Source organism: Haemaphysalis longicornis, unplaced genomic scaffold, assembly GCF_048455015.1.
Source record: "Haemaphysalis longicornis isolate Haplotype H1 unplaced genomic scaffold, Haemaphysalis longicornis Haplotype H1 scaffold_2, whole genome shotgun sequence".
NCBI lineage: Eukaryota > Metazoa > Arthropoda > Arachnida > Ixodida > Ixodidae > Haemaphysalis > Haemaphysalis longicornis.
Window position 1 is genome coordinate 206,700,389 of NW_027526295.1, and position 21,668 is coordinate 206,722,056.

The 21,668-nt window shown below is 46.0% G+C and overlaps 1 protein-coding gene across 3 annotated transcripts in view; it reads right to left on the bottom strand.

Moving 5' to 3' along the window:
* LOC144169826 (zinc transporter ZIP1-like) overlaps positions 1–20,235 on the bottom strand; it is a 58,337-nt gene extending 38,102 nt beyond the window's left edge. Inside the window, exon 1 of one of the 3 annotated variants that reach the window (XM_077699189.1) lies at positions 20,093–20,222. The gene's annotated coding sequence lies outside the window, so the exon portion shown is untranslated. Of the gene's footprint in view, positions 1–2,585; positions 2,745–20,092 lie in introns of those variants that run through there. The other 2 variants (XM_077699188.1, XM_077699187.1) reach the window with 2 other exon arrangements.
* Between the last annotated feature and the right edge of the window lie 1,433 nt (positions 20,236–21,668).

Consider the following 21,668-nt stretch of genomic DNA (forward strand, 5'->3'; position numbering starts at 1 on the left):
TTCAAATACACGATTTATTCTGCAAGAAAGTTCGAAGAAACGTAAAAAATGGCACTGGAACCTACCACAGTGTAGTCGTCGGTACGGCGACTTGCATATAGTCAGATCTTGCTCTTGCTCCAGTGTCTTTAACACTCTTACTATATAAACCCCTTGTTAGATCAAAATTTGAGTATGCATCGTCGACTTGGGGCCCTCATATGGTGGTGTTGTCTTCATCCTTGGAAGCCATTCAGAACCGGGCTGCTCGAATCATTGTCACAAACTACTCACGAACCGCTAGCATCACGTCAATTAAATCTCTTAAACGCAGTGACCTTGCTGCTAGAAGGAAAATTGCGCGCTTGGGCCTCTTTCATAAGATTTACTTTACTAACCCTATTCTAAAACAGGCTCTCATTTCTGCTCCATCCTACAACTCCGCACGAAACGATCACAGGTTCAAAGTAGGGGTTTTTAAGTGTCGCGCAAACCCCTACTTTCACTCGTTCATTCCCAAGACCTGCGACGACTGGAACCACCTCCCCGCCTCCTCCATCCCCGCCTCCATCCTACATAATTCAAAACGGCTGTAACTAATATTGTATGAAATGTTAACCACCCCTCTCTGTAACGCCTTCGCGCTTTGAGAGTATTTTAATAAATAAATAAATACATGTACTATGGCCGTCCCCGCGCTATGCGTCCTAAAGCAGTCTTTTACACCTAAAGCTTTTCTTTTTGCATTCCAAAAGTTTTTTTTTACCTACATCATATAATTTCTGTCAACCACATATCCTCCCAAGCAAATAACCACTGTTATTGAAGCTTGAAATTACTACGAAATGTTGCTAGCTTACTTCCACCCCTACCCCAACCCTTCACTGACAATAGTGTTGCCGGTGCTTTGCCCTGGAAGTTGTATTATAGAAAAACCAGGAAGTATTCCTTATGAATGCGCAAACAAAGCACAGAATACTACTTAGCACAAACTTATGAAACCAACAAAAAACGGCACAAAAGGAACTATATGTGAGGTAAGAATCAACATGCCACCAACTGTCACTGACGGCACTGGGCATTAGTTTTTTCTTATTTGCTACTAACCGCTGGCGAGGGGCACGCCGTCAACCTAGACAGCCGGGAAAAGGTAAATTAATGGGATATAAGCGACGAGTTATAATATGCTTCTCTCACATCCTTTATAAAAATCGAGGTAACCTGTAGGGGCTCCGTTGTGGATGGCTTTAACTGATCAGTTTCTTCTTTTTCCCTCATTTGTGGGTTTCTCGCATGCCGCTATGGTTCAGGTGTAGTCGTGTTCACTTTACCCGTTTTTATGACACCAACGTAAGCGCGCAAATTTCCCACATTGAACCCAGCATACGCGATAAGTCCGTTCGCCAAGTTAAAAGTCACCTTTCAGTCACAGAAACTGCTGTAGGCATTTTCTTGTTCGGCGCATACATGCGTTCTAGTACTAAGTTTTCATTCCAAATAGTGTATTCAGGAAGTGACGGGTTTGATTATGCTGTCGCACTGAAGCACGTGCACAGCAGACGACTTTAATGCATCGGATATGGACACCGCTGCTAAGGAACTTTTTTTTAGTAAGCTATTAGCAATTTCGCATGCTTTAGTGCATTTTCCTCGGGCTGAATAAAGTCAAGGCTGGGCAGACGATCAGACTAATTGTTTCGTGTAAGTATTCCATCAAGCAATCACTATCCTTTGCGCACATGCACCGCGACGGTAAGGGAACAACCGTGATAGCAACCATACTGTGTTTTGATATCATGCGCCCTCGCTTCCCCCAAAACATGCAGGTGACAAAAGATCATCAGTCTTAAATTGCATCATCTAAGACATCTGTAACATAAAATAAATAAAACAAAACATTCAGGTAATAAGCTGTTTCTATGGCTGTAAACGCACTCACAATCCATTCTATATGCGCATGCTCGCTCTGTTTTTTGTAACGTGCACGTAGTAGCCGCTTTTGCTTCAATTTTACCCCATTGTATAGGGTTGCTTTTGAAGATGATTTGTTCCTAGTGCATACTTATTGTCATCGTGCACGCAAAATACGTTTCCACAAACTTAGGCCGGGTTCAGACTGTTGCCGAAACTGTCGGGTTAACTTCAAAGAATGACGACATTTCACGTCTCAGCCAACCAAACTTTGTGACCTGCCGTTTTTTTACGTCCATAGATCACGATATGGCTTTTGCGTCGGTAGTCTGAACATTGCCTTAGCCGTGAAAATAGTTTCCATATTTCTGAAAAAATTCTTTCATAGTTCTTGTGGCCATTGACTTGGTATTGTATATTTAAACAACAAAAAAAAACGTAAGATTGCGCATTAAAGGCGCACAGTAACTCGACGGCTAAGTATGTGAGTTGGATTTGCCATTGGAATAGCGCGATGTAACGCTATTCAAAACGGAGCCAAGCAAAAGTTTTGCCACCCGCCTGCTCCTCAACTATTCGTTACTGTTTTACAATCCTTGTTGTCGAATTCTAATGAACAACACAAAGTAGCGGCACCGGAAACGATTATAGTAATACTGTCTACAAAGAGAGAGAGAGAGAGCAGTTTCGAATACCTTGGCGTCGCGACCTGAAGCGAAGGGCGTGATCAGGGTCTTCAGTGGCCTGCGTTCTTCTGACAAAAAAGAGCTGGGGGCACTACGCCGCAATGCATAGCGGCGGCGTGGAAACCTAGGCGGCATCTTTATGGCGCTTCTGAATGAGCTGGGAAAACCGCGTGATAAAATAGTCACCAGTGTAGGCAGAAGTTATTTCTTTTGTGCCACAGCAGATAAGCAACGCCCAACTTTCGCGGAAGGTCTGTAGCTCGACGACAAACAAGGTGGAAATGAAATGTATGAACAATAAGCGGCACACCTCGTCTCATACAGAAAAGAAACATATAACGTGCAGCCCCAGACCAAATACCGGCTTCAGTTGCTGCGTGTAGATAAGAGGTCACCAACGCTCCTGCTAAGGGAAGAGCGCTGAGGTCAAATCCCGGAAGCGAAAAGTCTTCGAGACGCCTAGTTCTGTTAAATTGCTTTGAAGGCCAGTTATTGGCGATACTTTTTTATAACTACTACGTCGCATTTACATCTATTTCTTCGCTTTCGTTTTTTTGTATTTTGGCTTGGACTGATTCGATCGGCTTCTTTCCTGCTACATGGTGTTTGTGTCTGTTTGTTCGCTTTCGTTTCATTGTCTTACGGCGCAAATTACGTCAGCAAGCAGACTAGCCCACGCCACACCTACCCTGGAATCAGAGTTCTGCGCGGCACGGCTGGTAGGCACATGTTCTACTAACGCGCCACCAAGCTTTTCACGCTTCCATTTGATAGTTTCGTAAATTGGTGAAGCGGGCGCATTAGATTCGTACTATTCCTTACCATACCTGGCCAATCTTCCAAGTGGGTATGTGCCACGAAGAAAGGAACAACAGCGACAACGACGACAACGACGGTTTTTTCGCAGAATTGGGCAATTAAGGCGTTCGCCTTATAACGTTACAATCTTTGGCATTTCCGTAGGCCAGACTTCCAACCCATACTGTGGCAACTGTGGCTCACCCGAAACGATCGAACATATATTACTAGAGTGGTCTGCTTATGCTGAATCAACGGGCCGTTTACAGCAAAGAATTGAATGTCTCCAATCTGGACCATTAACACTAAGCTTGATGCTTGGTCCATTCCACTCACCATCCTCCCAGCGCAAAGCCCTGTCTGCATTATTTGAGTACCTCGAGGACATTGGCGTCGCTACAACATTGTAGCCATCTCCCTAGCGTGTACAGTCAAGTTTTTTACTCAGCGCCCTTAAACAGGACTCTATTCATTATTAATTTTTCATCATCATCATCATCATCATCATCATCATCATCATCATCATCCTCAGCCTATCTACGCCCACTGCAGGGCAAACGCCTCTCCCATTATTCTCCAATTACCTCGGTCCTGTGCCAACTGTGACCAATTTATCCCCGCAAACTTCTTCATCTCATCTGCCCATCTAACTTTCTGCCGCCCCCTGCAACGCTTGCCTTCTCTAGGGATCCACTCTGTTACACTTAATGACCAGCGGTTATCTTGCATTCGCATTACATGCCCTGCCCACGTCCATTTCCTTTTCTTAATCTCTACTAATATGTCCTTAACACGTGTTTGTTCCCTGACCCACTCCGCTCTCTTCTTGTCCCTCAATGTTACACCTATCATTTTCCGCTCCATTGCACGCTGAGTCGTTCTCAGTTTAAGTTGAACCCTCTTAGTGAGCCTCCAGGTTTCTGCCCCGTAGGTGAGTACCGGTAAGATGCAGCTGTCATACACTTTCTTCTTCAGCGACAATGGTAGGCTGCTATTCATTATCTGAGAATGTCTGCCATATGCACCCCACCCCATTCTTATCCTTCTAATTATCTCTGCCTCATGGTTGGGATCTGGGGTCACAACTTGGTCTAAGTAGATATATTCGCTTACCACTTCTACTGCCTCGCCACCCATCTCAAATCGCTGTGCTGTCCTGCGGTTTTTGATCATTACTTTAGTTTTCTGCATATTAATTTTCAGGCCCACGGTTCTACTCTATTTTTCCAGTGTGGAAAGCATGTTTTGCAATTCGTCCCCCGAGTTACTTAGCAAGGCAACGTCATCAGCAAATCTGAGGTTACTGAGGTATTCTCCATTAACCCTTACTCCCCCCTGTTCCCAATTCAACGTTCTGAATACTTCTTGTAAACATGCTGTGAATAACATTGGAGAGATTGTGTCTCCTTGTCTGAGACCCTTCCTTATAGGTATTTTACTGCTCTCCTTATGGAGGATGATGGTAGCTGTGGACCCATTGTAGATATCCCCTAGTATTCTTACATAATTCTCATCTACCCCCTGGTTCCGTAATACCTGAATGACTGCTAGGGTTTCGACCGAGTCAAATGCTTTCTCATAATCTATGAAGGCTATATATAGGGGTTCAGTATACTCAGCGCCCTTCTCTATCACTTGATTGATCGTGTGAATATCGTCCATTGTTGGATAACCTTTACGGAACCCTGCTTGTTCTTTAGGTTGACTGAAATCTAAGGTTGCAGAAATTCTGTTAGCGATTACCTTGATAAGTACCTTGTAGACGACTGACAGTAAGCTGATCGGCCTGTAATTTTTCAAGTGCTTCATGTCGCCTTTCTTATGGATTAGGATGATGTTCGCGTTCTTCCAAGATTCCGGTAGACTTGCGGTCATTAGGCATTGCGTATACAGGTTTGCCAGTTTTTCAAGTACAATTTCTCCGCCATCCTTCAAGAGGTCTGCTGTTATCTGATCATCACCAGGTGCTTTGCCCCCTTTCATTTCTTTCAAAGCCTTCCTTACTTCTTCGGTCGTTACTGGTGGGATGTCTATCTCCTCTGAACTACTGTCTCATTCGGCATTATCCTGGATGTCCCGCCTACTGTACAGGTCCCTATAGAACTCCTCGGCCACTGTGACTATATCATCCCTATTTGTGATGACATTGCCTTGCTTATCTTTCAGTGCATACATCTGATTTTTCCCCGCGCCAAGACGCCTCTTCACTGTTTTCAGGCTACCTCCGTTCTTTACAGCGTATTCGATCCTCTCCATATTATACTTCCGTATGTCAGCTGTCTTACGCTTGTTGATTAACTTCGAAAGCTCCGCTAGTTCTATTCTGTCAGCTGCGGTAGAGATTGTCATGGTTTGTCGTTTCCTAATTAGATCTTTCGTCTCCTGTGAAAGTTTGCCAGTATCCTGTCTAGCCATAGTGCCCCCGACTTCTACTGCACACTCCGTGATAAGGAGTGTAAGGATGTGGCTGGCTTCCTGTGTCGTAAGCTCGGCTTCATCGTTAAGAGCTGAATATCGGTTCTGCAGCGCGATCCTGAATTCTTCAGCGTTACGTCTTACTGTTAGCTTATTTATCGGCTTCTTTCGTACTAGCTTGTTGCGGTCCCTCCTCAAATCTAGCCTAATTCTAGATCTCACCATACGGTGGTCACTACACCTTACCCTTCCGAGCACTTCCACATCCTGCACGACTCCAGGGTTATCGCATAATATGAAGTATATTTCATTTTTATGCTCCCGATTCGGGCTCCTTCAGGTTTATTTCCGACTCTCCCGTTTACAGAAGAAAGTATTCATTATGCGTAGGTTATTCCGTTCTGCAAACTCAACTAGTAGGTCCCCCCTGCTATTTCTACAGCCCAGACCATAGTTCCCATCTGCCTTGTCTCCAGCCTGATTCTTGCCTACTTTAGCATTGAAGTCCCCCATAACTACGGTGTACTGTGTTTTCACTTTAGCCGTTGCCGATTCCACATCTTCATAGAAGCGTTCCTCTACTTGGTCGCCGTGGCTGGATGTGGGCGCGTAGCCCTGCACCACCTTGAGCTTGTACCTCTTATTGAGCCTAATTACAAGACCTGCTGCCCTTTCGTTAATGCTATGGTATTCTTCTATGTTGCCAGCTATGCTTTTATTGACTAGAAATCCCACTCCCAGTTCTCTTCTGTCCTCTAGGCCCCGGTAACATAGGACGTGTCCATTTTTCAGCACCGTAAATGCTTCGCCTGCCCTCCTAGCCTCGCTAAGCCCTATTACATCCCATTTAATGCCCTCTAATTCCTCGAACAACACCTCTAGACTCGCTTCGCTAGATAAGGTTCGCGCGTTAAACGTTGCTAGGTTTAGATTCCATTGGCGGCCTGTCCGGATCCAGGGATTCTTAGCACCCTCTGCTGCGTCACAGGTCTGACCGCCGCCGTGGCCAGTTGCTTCGCAGCCGCTTGGGACTGAGGGCCGAGGGTTAATTGGCGTATTCAAGGGAGGTTTAATTTTTATTCTTTCCTTTTTAATTTTTATTCTTTTCTTGTTGTTTCCTACTCTTCTTCTTCCATCTACTTCCTTTGTTTCCTTCTCCCCCTTTCCCCGCAGAGTAGCATGTCAGTGAATTCATGCTGGCAAACCTCTCTGCTTGATCTGTAATAAAGAGTCTCTCTCTCTCTCTCTCTCTCTCTCTCTCTCTCTCTCTCTCTCTCTCTCTCTCTCTCTCTCTCTCTCTCTCTCTCTCTCTCTCTCTCTCTCTCTTTTTCTCTTTCTCTCTCTCTCTCTCTCTCTCTCTCTTGGCATTTCTGAGCCGTACTTGGTTGACATAAGAGAAGCTGCCGGCTCTGCCATAAGCATAAAAATATTTTTTAAGACTGTGTGGCTGTGAGCGGCGATAATAAATGGTTCTAATCGGCCTCCCTTTGCCCGAGCCTAAAATGCTTACGTGTTACGTGCTGGCCAACAAGGCAGCAGTATGTTGGCCAATCGGACTACTCGGTTTCTCAGAAGTTGAGGTGCCTCAACGTGGTTCTTAAAGGGCCAGACACAACTGCGATATGCCGAGTTTTGCTCGCTTCTCAAGAATCTTTAATAATTCGACTTTAAAAACCGACTCGTGCTGAACAGCATCTTGTTCCACCGACGGCCACGACAGACAACCATGGTCCGTTCTCTTCAAAATCCCTTGGTAGATTTTCCCACAACTTTCGTTCGCGTATAGCTTCGGTTTGTGCTGCTTCAAGTGTGCTGATGCTTGCAGGGTAAACGGAAGTTTCTCCAGCGTTGTTTTCAACACCATTCCCATGAGAAGCTCGACCAGTGTGGTAAGGTTATGTGGGGTGGTTCAGTACAAAAATATGTCTTGTAAATTGGCTTCAGAATCACCTGAATCCACTCTTCTCTAACTCGTCCGACTGAATGATTTTCTCTGCGTTCTGCTAGTAACACGACCGTTGCGCGTCACCATAGTTTTTCGTATTCCCTTATTGTAACAAAATTCACTCCTTCTCACATTACTGCGTAGAAGAAACGCCATAACGAAATACGACGGGTCCCCTGTCCATATGAATATGCATGCCTGAGCTGGCGAAATTGCTTTCAATCGAGCTTTCCGCTGTTGGGGTGTGTCTCCAGATCCCTCGTAGAATTCCTGTTGGCACTACTAAATAGCCTTAGGTTTTTCTGTGCTGTGTTCTAAACGAGGGCGATTAACAAGGCGAAATTTCAAGCACGCGGAGTGTTGAGCAGGTGTTTCGCTTCCACGGTGCCTCCATGTTGCTTTGGCGATATCATCTGTCCCCTATAGTGTCGTGGCATCGATTTCAGCGTGCACCTTCCAAGTGAGAGGCACATTGAATGGGTACTTTGCTAGCCCGACACGTCCCAGGTGTTTCATTGTGTAGGCTGCTGCGCGGCCACCTGTGCCCTGGAACGAGGTTAGCGGTGGCGCACGCAGCACTGCACCCGATTAGGGCTTTCCTCCTCTACGGAAACACTTGAGCCGCACGCGGTTCTGTTAGACGAGCACGCGTTAACGTTCTCCCTCTGGCGACGCAGGAAGTATTAACAGCCCCGAGAGCCCCTAAATTGGCGTTTCTTGTTAAAGACCAAGGTAAACATAAAAGAATTCAGTTCGCCGAGACAAATGGGTAACGCAACCGGACGAGTGTTGATCGCTTCACATAGCCAGTCATGAGAGATGGATGCTGTTATAATTTTCCAGTTTTCCGAGGCCATTTTAGAAGGATGTGATCTGAACTGAGAGAAAGATGAATAAAAGAAAAGCATGCGGCTGGACACATGTTCCCTACCTGCACCACTCTCAGCCTCAGGCATCTGAGCATGGGACCACACATTCAAGCTACTGTAGTTGCAGCTAGCGACATGACGTGTTTTATGGTTTACTGTTTCTACATTATCCCGCGCTTTCTAGAAATACTTTTACTCCAACATCAGTGATGCTCCTTATAGAAGGGCCATAAAATTGACAGGAATATTTATCCTGAATTGTTTTTTTTTTCTGGTCTGATCTCGCAATAAACACGTTTACTTTCTTCCTCTTTCTCTCTCGTTACTAGTAGTTGGCAGGGCAACATAGAAAACAAGTCGCACAGAAAAGTTAGTGCTCAGCTGCAAGGAGTGGGCCTGTAGAAGTAAAAAAAAAACAATGCTGTGGCCGCAATAAATGGTTAGCGAATAAAAAATGCTCCAACGAGTGCTCCACAGGTTGGGCAGCGATGCCAAACGAGTGCAGGAAACAAAGCATCATTGACAAGGGTAAGTTCCAAATTAGCGCATGAAACAAAACCAGATTGTTTGTGATATGCGGTTTAGCACACTTTTGGGATAATTAGCCTAATGGAACATTCAAGGAGTTTTAGTTTAGGAATTAAACATCGGGCTGTCTGTTGACCGGTGAGTTTGTAGTGACGGAATGGCCCAGGAAAGGTGGCTTCATCTTGATTGTACCAAAACTTCGAGTGATAGTAATCCATGACACATGCCTGGAGCATGTGTCCTGTGAAATGACTCTGTGAAAAGTACTATAGTACTTTTCACAGTATAGGACTTTTCACAGAGTCATTTGGAGTTATTTGTTATCGGGTTATCGGGTTTCGGGTTATCGAGTCATTTGAGCGCTCCAACGAAATATATGTCGTTTCGGGATTGTTTCGATAAAGCACGACTATATGATCTCGGTAACTATACTTCCTCCCCAGAAGCCCATGAAGACGAGTTTTCCCATTTGTTGATAACGCCACCGTGAACCAGCTAATCACGGCAAATTAATCGAAACTATGCGTAATTTTAGATGGCAATCAAAGCAAGATTTTTTTAAAAATTTATCTGCTCTTGATCGGGGGCTACACAGAACTCACGAGACTTTGGCTTTTCGCAAGGCGTATTCTGCTTACGGGCACTAAAAAATCCCGGAAACCGAGCCCCATGGGCAACTTCGCTACAAAAAGCTTGCCTATGAATTACGTTGCTATCCAGCAGCTCTGACAAAGCACAGCGTCGTTGACGTGGACAGAGTGCACAAATCACACAAAGAGAGGATAACATTAGACAGCCTTTTTCAGGGCGCTGACGAAAATTGACAACAGTCCAGAAATCAGAGAACCGAAGGAAGGTAAGCGAAACACAAAAGCGCGTTTTATGCGCTGCAGCTACAGCTGTGCTATCACGCGAAACCAACAAACAGCACGTGTCCGCTCTTCTTTTGATTTGTTAGACAGCTGCTTTTGCGTTTTGGCCGCGGATAACAAAGGACTCTAGCAAGTAGAAGCTCGCAAAAATCCTTCTTGCGTGTTTGTTGTGGGATGCTTTCTCGTTCTTTCAATCGGGGTAATGTGATGCTGCGTTCTATTCTTTAACCGTAAGAAACCGTACTGCCTCGCTTCCTTCACGAGACGAAACTGGCAGACTCGTGGTGAAGTGACCCTAATATTGACTAATCAGATAGCGCTCGGGCGGAGCAAGTGTCGGCATATCTAGCCAGGCTAACACCGCCTGATCCAATACAACAACAACCACCACCACTAGGGCAACCATGACACTTCTCTTCAAGAGCTTCATTACTACGACCAGATGCTAGCTGCTATAGACTTTTTAACTTCTTCGTTTTGAGGACTGCCATTATATCAGTGGGCTGTGCAAGCGGCCCTATAGTTCGCGCAGTCGACAGGAAGATGTAACTGCACATGCACAATACGGCCCAGAACATGCCCTTGCCTTATTAATGTTACCGGATGAAAAGGTCTAAGGCGAGAGGTGACAATTCAACACAAGTTATAAAATGTTTCACAGAAACACAGCATATAATGGACCGCAACAATGCCATTTGAGCCAGCTCCGTATGGACGAACCTGTTAAATCATCAAATGCACATAATCCACCCAATTCATTTCGCGGAGTTTGATCTTCCTGCTTAACATCGCTTTACGGTGTTTTTCTGTGTTAACGTAAATTTTTTTCGCAACAATATTTTTCCTCAAATTCTCGGAACTTATGCATAAACAGATCGCACATTAACTTATTGAGACCATAACACAGGTTACTGATCAGCCGTGATGCTAACGTTTGCTTTAACTGACAAATCTTAATAACCAAAGCAATGCCTGATATATTTCGTAGAGGGTTCCCTCCCCCTCCCCCACTTTCTAATATTCGGTTGTTGGACATCTTTTTCAAAATACAACAATGACACACCCTGCACTTAAGTAATTTTGAATAAACATTTATAAGCCATTCTCAATTGTAAAAGTGGGTGTCCAACGACGCTTGAGCCCAGACTACACACAGATGCCCCTATACGACGACAGAAGAGAAGTGAAACTCAAAGTAGAGAACGGCCACTTGTCTTGACGACGGGACAGCTGCCCCTATAGGAGCCGGAGGAAACTAGACTCTCAAGTGCTTGTAACGCCGACAAAGAGAGGGAGCTGCCTACGTACAAACACGCATCCGAACATCCACGCAGAAACAAGGAAGGTCGGGGTCACTTTCATGCAATGGAAATTCGAACACCGCGACAATACGGCGTACGTCGATGCAGCCAAGTATGAATAAGAAACGGCGGCATTAATGGTGACCACGGCGTGAAGGGGATATCATCGACTGCATCAACATGCGAAACACCACTAGAAAACACGCGGAGACTGGGGCTGTCATCTTCGCCATTCGCTGGCTAGAATGAAATGGCCGCGGCCTCAACATGATCACCGATTTGCAAGAGAAAGTGCGAATGCTCGCGCCAGGAAGAATGTCGCGTGCCCTACGAACGGTACTTCCAGAATACCTTGAGAAAGTGCACAAAATTACGTGAACACCCGGACACGAGGAACTGCTGGATAACGAGGCAGCGAACAGGCGATTGTGAGACATCACTCACCACCCCCCTGTGGCCGACGCCCTACGATACCCTAATACTACGTACGGTGAATACCTTCAAAATGCCAGAAAAGAGAGGGCTACATATCCAACCCCACATCACGAAATAACAGAAACTGAAGCCCAGATGCTTCGGAAGATTAAAACAATTTCATAAATAAATCTCGCTGGGTGAAGATTTTTCGACAACGGCACCCCGACTACACAGAAGACTGCAGGCTGTGCGGAGAGTCTGCTACCCTCTTCCACGCCACGTGGGCCTGCCCACACCTCTGAGCAGGGGCCGAACATCAAAAGGACCCACCACTGCTCTCACAAGAATCATGGGAGGCCGCCCTCACCAGCCCCGACTTACAGATGCAAAAGGGCCTAATCGGCCGGGCGAAGAAGGGGGCAGAAGCCAGTGGAGCCCTGGACAAAGGGTTGAGCCTGTGATTCTCCCATCTTTCTATCCCCCTCCCCTTTTCCTCCATCTTTACTGCAATAATGTTTATTCAGTCAGTCCGTGGCTGACGCGGGTCGCACAGCAGCAAACTTTTGACAAACCTTTATTAACTACCTTTGAATATTGATCTTGACAATAAAGCCTATTGATAACTAATCTCGATACGCATATCCTAGAAATGAGACGTATAAGCCTGAGGTCCAAACAATTTTTATCTTAGAAGTGGTGAGTGGTGTCTATTATGAGCGAATTAACTCGAAATCAACGCCCAAGTGATTTTACGAATATCCTTGAGGTCAAAATCAATGTTTTGAATGGCGTGCGACTATGGGGGGGGTGTCGGCCTGGGCCTTTACGGGATATGGTTTGGGAATACGCCACCGGGACATACTCCTTCCAACACCTTGCGCGTTAAAAAGCCTCGCGCTTCAAATACACGTAAGAGTGTGCGCAGACAAAAAATACATGAAAAACTAGCCTTATAAGCATCACGGAAAACAATTCCAAAGTCAACACAGCCCTGTTGAGGATGTCTAGCAAAGCTGTCACAAAAGCGCTACATGTCCTGATGGGGGAACACAATGCTTTGTACTTTTAGAGTATTGGTAGTTGCTACCAGTAGCACAGACAAAAATAATTTTCGAGGAGTTTCCTACGCCGCCGGAAAAAAAAAAATTAGAGGAAAGATAGCGTGCGCGCACACGTCATTTCATGTATTTTCTTTTGAAATTTTTTTGTTTTTATATAATAACATGCTGGTGCGACCCCGGATCCCAACCATGAGGCAGAGTTAATTAGAGGGATAAGAATGGGGTGGAGTCCATTCGGCAGGCATTCTCAGTTCATGAATGGCAGCCTACTATTGTCCTTGAAAAGGAAAGTGTATAACAGCTGCATCTTACCGGTACCCACCTACGGGGCAGAAACTTGGAGGCTCACTTAAATTGAGGACGACTCGTCGGGCAATGGAACAAAAAGCTGGTGTGTGTAGCGTTAAGGAACAAGACGAGAGCGGAGTTGGTCAGGGAACAAACCCGTGTTAAGGACATATTAGTACAAATTTAGAAGTGGGTGCGGGCAAGGCATGTAATGCTTAGGCATTGATTGATTTATTGATTGATTGATTGATTGTAGGGCTTAACGCGCCGACGCAACGCAGGCGATGAGGCGCGCCGTAGTGGAGGGCTGCGGATTAATTTTGACCACCTGGGGATCTTTAACGTGCGCCGAAATCTCGTACACACGGGCATTTTTGCTTTTCGCCTCCATCAGAAAAGCGACCGCCGCGGCCGGGAATCGAACCCGCGACCTCGTGCTTAGCAGCGCAACGCCTTAGCCATTGAGCCACCACGGCGGGTTAATGCTTAGGCAGGATAACCGTTGGCCATTAAGGGTAACAGAGTGGATCCTCAGAAAAGGCAAGCCTGGAATAGGGCGGCAGAAAGTTAGGTGGGCAGACGAGATCAAGAAGTTTGCGGGGATAAATTGATAAACAGGACCGGTACATTTGGGGACCTATGGGAGCGGCCGTTGCCCTGCAGTTGGCGTATGCAGGCTGATGATGATGATGATACCGATGCGAAGTGTAAACAGCGTGGGCGAAAAAAAAGGCTGAAAAGCTGAAAGAACATAGGAGGGAATGCACAACTCTGAAAATTTTTGGAAGTGTTCCGACACCGAAACATCCCCCTCGCGACGCCCCTGCTGGCAATCGCTTTGTGGCGAACACCAAATCCATACACAATCTATACGGCATCCTTGGTTGATCGGGATCGTTGTAGCATGCAACTGCAAAAAGTGAGGCAGCAGTCCTTTTTGTGTTTCGTTTATGCAGCGTGTTTATGTATGAAGGTGTTTATGACCGTTTTGGATTTCCCACAATTGGTGTGGAATGTGAAAGTTAGCATTCCGTCACGCGGCTTTACATTAGAGACTTAGGGCCAGTTTCTGGCGTTGTTTTCTGGCTCCAGCACAAGCGAGTACATGCGACTAGGGACCATGTTCATAGGAATGTGAGTTTTGTGGATTACACGTACCAATGCGTTTCAGCATTGACACCTGTGCAAGTATGCGTGCAATGACATTTTTTAGGCTTACCCTTCGTTAGCCCTAACGTTCGGGTAACGAGGTGCCAAGGTACGTTAAAGGGGCACTGAACTGCAAAAGAAAGTTGACCCATATCGCCAGGTTACAGTGTCGTGAATACAAATATTCCGCTCTGAGCAGCAGCTGATAATGCCACAAGCGTGAAAACATGTATCGCCACACCGTACATATTTACATATTTCCGCACTACAATTCGTGACATCACAAATCATGAATGGTGAAGCCGGATCGGCGGAACTTGTCGGAGTAATTCTCCCGAAACAAAGGGATGCAGGGACATGCTAGTGTAAAATAAATGTAGGCGAAAACTTTCACTGGTCATACGCTTTTTATAAAACGCAACCCTCAGCTAGCAATTATACTATATGAGGCATCATCCCGAGTGCTATACGCTTTATTTCAGTATTGAGCTCGTTGAAATCTTAGGTTCGCGTACAAGAGCAGTCAAAAGATGCACGCACGGGGGTGAACGCGAGAGCTTACCTACGTACTGAACCCTAGCGCCTATATACACACAAAACAGCCAACGGAAAAATCAGATATTAGCGCAGTCGGCTTCACACGAGACGGCCGTCAACTTATCCGATGAACGGCGCGTCTATTTTCAACACCGGTGTTGAAAATACACTACCGCCTAGGAGTAGGTTGCTCCTAGGTGGTAGTATCTGGCCATTCCCGGGAAAGATTCACCGGGGTCATCATGACCAGGCAATAAAAAGCGGGAGCTTGGTGGCTGATTTTGTTTTATGCCGCTACACCAAGATGGCGTTAAACAGAAAAAAGTGAAAGCCAATGAAAACGAGCTTTCAAGAGGATAGTGACGACTGAGTAAGTCAGGCTTGACTCTGTGTGGGCGCATTGTGACGTGCTCTGGAAATGTCACGAAAAGATGGAAGGAGAACGACAGAGAGAAATGCAAGCTATAGTGGTCCATTTCTCAGCAAACGAGGCATCATTGCCCGTCGAAAAAAAGACGGAAGAGCTACGAAATCCGTGATCTTTCAGCTAAGGAGAAAAGTTACCAGCGTTCACTGTCACTTTAAACTCATTTTAATCCAAGCTGTGGGCACCTGCTATCGTCTTAATAGGTCTAATCGTAAAGCTAGGCCTATTTGCTATAAACATCAGGAGGGGCTAGTCGCAGCAACAACTTAGCCAAAAAGACGGTGGTTTTGATTCTGCGGGGCCGTACAAATCTGCTGAGATGCTCCGAGGTGGTTTTGGAGCAGTTTCTCTTCCCCGTAGTAAGGAAAGAGAAAGACAAAACAATAACTGCCATTTCCTCCATAAGTGTTGACAGCCCCGGGAAGACAACGCGTTTTGTTTCTTTTTATCCAGTGAATAGTCATGTTTACAGTTTCGTATGTCTTGAACAACCAGCGTCATCCCCAGAACTATAAGCGACGACACAGCGCGACAGAGAGGCATGCAGCATAATGCGTTAGATGATAATAATGTGTCTAATCGGAACTGCTAGACTTTCTAACACGCTGTCAGTGGGGCGCTAGGCCACTCTGACGTGCTGTCAAAAAATTATTTTCCTGTTCGGTAGCATTCACGACACCTTTGCTTGAAAATTCTAGTAAAATAAAGTTTAGCAGCGTTTTATATGACAAGATGCTAATTCTGTCTTGGCCGTTAATGCTATACTGGCCCTCTACCTTATACAATTTATGACTACGTCAGCGAGAGATTCCGCCTACTGGCGGAGTCGAAAGTGATCCACGTAGCTCGGCCGACGTGCGAAGACGCAAGGCAGCGCAATAAGGCAACTTCATAATACCTCAGCAATGAGGCCCGAATGTCTGCGGTGAAAACGCCGATTAATTTCCCACACAGCGCGCTGCACACCGATGATTTTGCGTCCTTGCACATAAGCGCACTTGTTTTCCACCGCAATTTGTTTTTGTTGTATAAGTATTAAAAGTATCAAATTGAAACAATTTTTGGTCTGCAACACGCTTCTTTCTGTCTTCTATTCCACTTGCGGGGTGGAAAATTTCGCAGCTGTAGATTTCCTGAAATTGGTAGCTACTACGCAATAAAAAGCAAGATGAGGGGTCTCAAACAGCACAGTTGGCATGTGGGCCCGCGCTTGGAAACGAAACCTCAGAGGTATACTCAGGTGGCCGGGTGCAGAATCATGGTCTCGATTGCTCGCACGGAAATACCACCCACTCCCCTTCTCATGTAATGTGGGCGGACGTACGGCGTAAAGCTTGCTCGTTCATCGCCAAGCATGTGCGGTGTTGGCTGACTCAATCTTATTCTCTGTTTTTTTAGCAGGTAATTGTGGTGTTCTCGGAAGGCGGGTGGGACTTAGCCGGGCATTTATCTTCATAAATTTTCATAAAAGAATTTATCTTCATAAATTTTACGTTACGCTCACTGCTCCACGTTTCGAGCAGCCTACGAACGCTTTTTGAGAAACGACTGCCGCAAATACATTATATCCGCCTATTTCGCTACCATGGTTCCAGCTGTATGCACCTGTGAGGCCCAGGAGCGGAAGTAGCAGAACACCAGCCCGGCTATGATAGCAGATGCAGCTGTACAGTGAACTGACATTTGCACTGATGTGGAACCTTTAAAACGGGAAAATGGCGCCCTTGGTGATTGATGTGCTCGCTTAGGGTTCAGTTTGCCGTTGCTCAAGCGCTCCTGTCGGTCGACAGACATCCTGATCGACCACATATCAATGTGACCTCGCGCAGCTGCGCCCTCTTTCACAGGATAGGGATTAGTTTATGTTCATTTCACCTTTGGTCGAAAGTTATGGTTCGAGGGAAATGAAAAGTAAAGGAAGTGCGTGAGCAAGGCAGGAAGCTCGCCTGCAGACTACCAGGTACGGAGTAGGGGGAGTAGAACGTTGGTTCGTGGGTGTCGAGCAGATTCGTGGACAATGGTAATGTAGCAGTAAAACATCCAAATCCCTCATGAAAAATGTGTGTCATGTACCAGTGGAAATCTTCCAAGCATATGTACCTTTGATTTCTACAGTAACCGTCAATTTGTGCGCTCTCATTCTTTAAAATAAAAGCTCCTCACTTCAAGTGTAGCCATATGTAAGATGGAGCAAGAAATAAGTAGCTTTACCAACTCAGGATAAAAACGACGCCCCAAGAGATGCAATTACGGGTGCTTCTTAGCTCTAATTGCTAGCAATAAACAGCTTTTGAGCATGCCAGATCAATCACTTTTTCTCCAGCACGCCTCTAGCAGTATTCTTCCCAACACTCCTACATTCTCTGGAAGAGGTTTTGGTACGATAAAATGACTACTCGCATGAACCTCACGACGAGCAGCAGCGTCATTCGTGCAGCACTCGAGAGAGGTGCACGATAAAGCCAACTCAAGAGCGCCCTTGGCTTAACAGATAACAACGTTTTCTTCTTGCACATTTTACTTGCTCAATAGGACTGTGTAAGAAAGTTATAGGTGAAAGCACGATTATTCAACAACACCACGCAGCTATATTTTCACTGAACACTTTTTGAGGGCTCTATACTGTTTTACCAGCGTCCCTCGGTAGGGTGCGATGTAGGGCTCCGCGGAAATGGTGTCTTAGTTACCGGTCAAGTAAAAACACTACAGTAATTACTGAGTTTGTATGGGTCCCTGACGAGTATAAAGTTTAGAGCATACATGCTTTCGCAAAGAAGCAGAATGGAAACTGAAGCACAGCAGGTATAAAACTTTTACAGTCGCGGTTGGAAAGCCAAATACAAACAGAACGCAATTATAACAGCAGGTAGTCATTGTAAATATTTTATAGGCCACGCCGAAGGTGCACAGGCCGCGAAAAACGTAATGTACAAGCTTGCGTCCCGAGCGAGGCTGAAACGTTTTATGCTGGAAAGCTAGAAAAAACACCTGTTTTTCTTACTGTCATAAAATGGTACACTCCTTGTCAATATTTTATAGGCTAAACCGAAGGCGCGCAGTCAGTGACAAATTTAATGTACAAGCTTGCGTCCCGAGCGAGGCTGAAACGTTTTATGCTGAAAGCTAGAAAAAAACACGTCTTTCGTACTGTCATAAAATATTTATGACACATTTAAGGTAAAGCTGCAACTTCGAATTCTTTGTGGTCGAGAAGGCTTAGGGTTGGCCTAGAAAATTTTGACAGAGGTTGTACATATTAGCGATTTACGCCCATCATCTGTTTTGGGCCACATCAGAAAGCCGCATAGGACAGCCGCATACGTTTATGGATTTCGAATGTGGTTGCGTTAGGGCGTGGTCAGGCAGATATTGCTCGGTGGGTCAGTAAAGCGCCAAGATGCCGACATTTCTTCTGAAATATACGATGCGAAAACCTATAGGGTCTTTAATTGAGTCCCAAAGACTGCAACATTTAGGCTCAGAAACAATGCAGTGAACTAGCGCTATACGCCCCATATAAACATTTAAAGAGCACGCATACGATGTTTTTTTTAAGCACGACACTCTGCTGACGACCACGATGGCAAGAGAGCATCGTGCCACCATCAGCAGCAACAGCAGCTACTTTCTGTTCACTGCAGGACGAAGGAAACTCCTCCTATATCTGGCAACTCCTAACGCTAGTTTGTCAAGTCCATTCTTTTACATTAAATTTTGTCAGTTAAATTAACATTAATTAAATTGTCAATTAAATTTACATTAAATTTTGTCAGCCTGCCGAGAGTTTTAGCATATCGTTACCATGTTTACGTTACCGTTTACTGCATTTGCGGAAGTCGACTGCGCAGCGCGAGAGTTACCACGAAACGGTAACTTACCGGCACAGGCTCCACCGTCGCCAGCGGCTTCCGGTAACACGGTAAACGGTAACGCAAACCCGGTAACGATATGCTAAAACTGCCTAATGTCTGCAAGGAGCGCTTGGTCTGCTCTATTTTGCTTACAGTAGCGTTTCCGTTAAATAAAGGGCCGTCGTGCTACCACTTGAAAATGACCAGGTTTCATGGCAGTATGAAGACTTGATAATTCGAATGCCCTAATTTGCAACTTCTAAGTGGTAGAGAATATGCATGTAATATGAAACATTTTACGGGAACAATGAGTTGCTAAAATCCTTTTGCTTCCAGGGAACCACAAGTTGCTAAAAACCCTTTGCTTCTAGGGTGAGCGCCACCCATGGGAACAAAACTCGACTGCTGATCATTCCGCTGATACGATGCCAACAGTGGTTGAGATGTTTGCTCTAAACGGCATACATATATGACGAGCAAACTTTTTATCTGCCACTTACTAAAGTACGGATAAAAAAAAACCATCGCGCATTCGGAAAATGTGCTTGTGCATCGTTTGTCTCTGTATTGTAATTATCATGCATACCACGCTTTTGGCGCGCATTTTTGCTCAGACTCGCAGTCCGGATCGCTTGACATTCTCGACGGGATCTCCGAACGCAGGCCGCATGCACAGCGCTGCTCGACGGTCAGGGGCTGTGTCGACAGCGAACGTGACGTGCGACGCCCAGTAGTTGCGACACTAGTCGCCTCGAGGGGCGGATATCTTGACACTACTCGTCCGTCGCTGCTCTAAGCCTCGCCAGCCTCGGTGCCCGGTGCAAGATAACACGCGCCGCAGCGAACGAGAGAGGGGGCCGATCCTTTGCACACAGCCCCAACTTGCGTACCGTCCGCACAAGTACCTATATTAGCCTGAGCGGCGCCATATCCGTCAGTGGGCCCGCCAGGTGCGGGTCGCGTACACGCGCCTCTGCTGTGGCGTTGGCTACGGAGTCGCAGCTGTGCAGCGCCTGTGCTGATCCAATGCGGAACCTATGAGGAAATTGTTCGCTTACCCGTGGACGCCGTTGACTCCGGGAGCGAGGTTGCGTGCCGTCTGCAAAGCCTGTCGTCGTTGGTGTGTGTTTCGCGGCCGACGGCGTCGAGGGCAACAGTTTGGTTTGTGGCTTATCGGGAGTGGAATGACGACGAGGCGAGGGCGGAGAATGGCGCTCTTATCGCGGGGTTGCTCTCCCTTTCTCGAGGGCTCGTTCGCGCGGACCTCAAACGCCCCCTCCGAGCGCACGCTTGGGAACGCAGCCACGCCATTGTGATGACAGTTTCGCCGCCGATCGTAAATCGCGAGGCTTGGGAGGAAGAATTTGGCTTGCATAGAAGGTGGCCACGTGCACGCAGCACGTGTTCGCCGAGAACCGAATGACGGACAGCTTGTTGACTCACACGAGGCTGCAACTTCGACCAAGGCTGGACGACGGCTGTTTACGTTATTTATTCAGCCTGTGCCAACGGCTGCCCTCTACGGGAATATTACACATAGTGGGGTGAAGAAAAAACCCAAAATAGCACAAAACATTTAAGGAGCAGCTATTTTCCCCCAGTAATTAGCTCTTTATTAAGAAATGTAATTACTGGGACGAAACAAATTAACGGTATGGTCTCAACGCCAAAAACACTGTGTATATTGGTCAGCACAAATATTTGAGTTTGAAATATTCTATTGATATAACCATGCCTTGCTGCTGTCAGCATTACAGTCCCTGTTATGTTGGAATAAACTTGAGCTTGTATTAACAGACCAGGGGACCTATGAAAAATTGTCGGTAACTTAAACTTGTATTTAGATATTAATCCCGGTCGAGCGATATTAAAAATTAATTATACACGAGCAAGCAATATGGCGACACACAGCTACAATGTGAAGAATAGACCGACTGAACGACAACAGCCTGTCCCTTTCAGTGAGGAATCTCCATCTTTCATCCAATCTCTCTCTAAAAGCTTTTGCTTTTACGCACTTCCAGCCTGCCGACACCTCTTGGTTATTGCTCCTTTGTTGATGCGGTGAATGTTTGAAAAAGATTTATTTCGCTGCACTATTTTTAGGGCGAAGCCTCGTAGGGGCTCGGGCTGTCGGCGTGTACTAGCTGTCGTCGTCGTCGTTTCATATAGTAACGGTACTAAAACATCGGGACACTCCTTTTCCAACGCCTTGCGCTAGAACGCTTCGTGCTTCAAAGACACGACGCTTATACAGCAAAGCTGTATACCTCTACCCCCAAGGTTTCATCTCCGTGGGCAGAAACGTCAAGGCGCCAAGAGAGCACTTATACACTGTATGCTTCACGCCTCCCGAATTTTCACGTTAGTGCAGATGGCCCGTTTTTTTTTTTAGATGGAGCACTTTTTGGATATTCCGGTCACCATATTTTCTGGATTGTTGAGAATAGTTTTTGATTTGGAATAGAACTAGTAGTCTTCGCTCTCTGTCGCCATAAAAACCTAAAACGTTTGACAACCCGAAAGGCAGAGTTAGTGGGGTTTTCAAACATTCTGTCCTAACTCTGCCTAGAAGAGACGACAGCCATTCGAAAGGGCCTTGTTTGGGGCGGGTGTTTTTTTTTCTTTTATTAT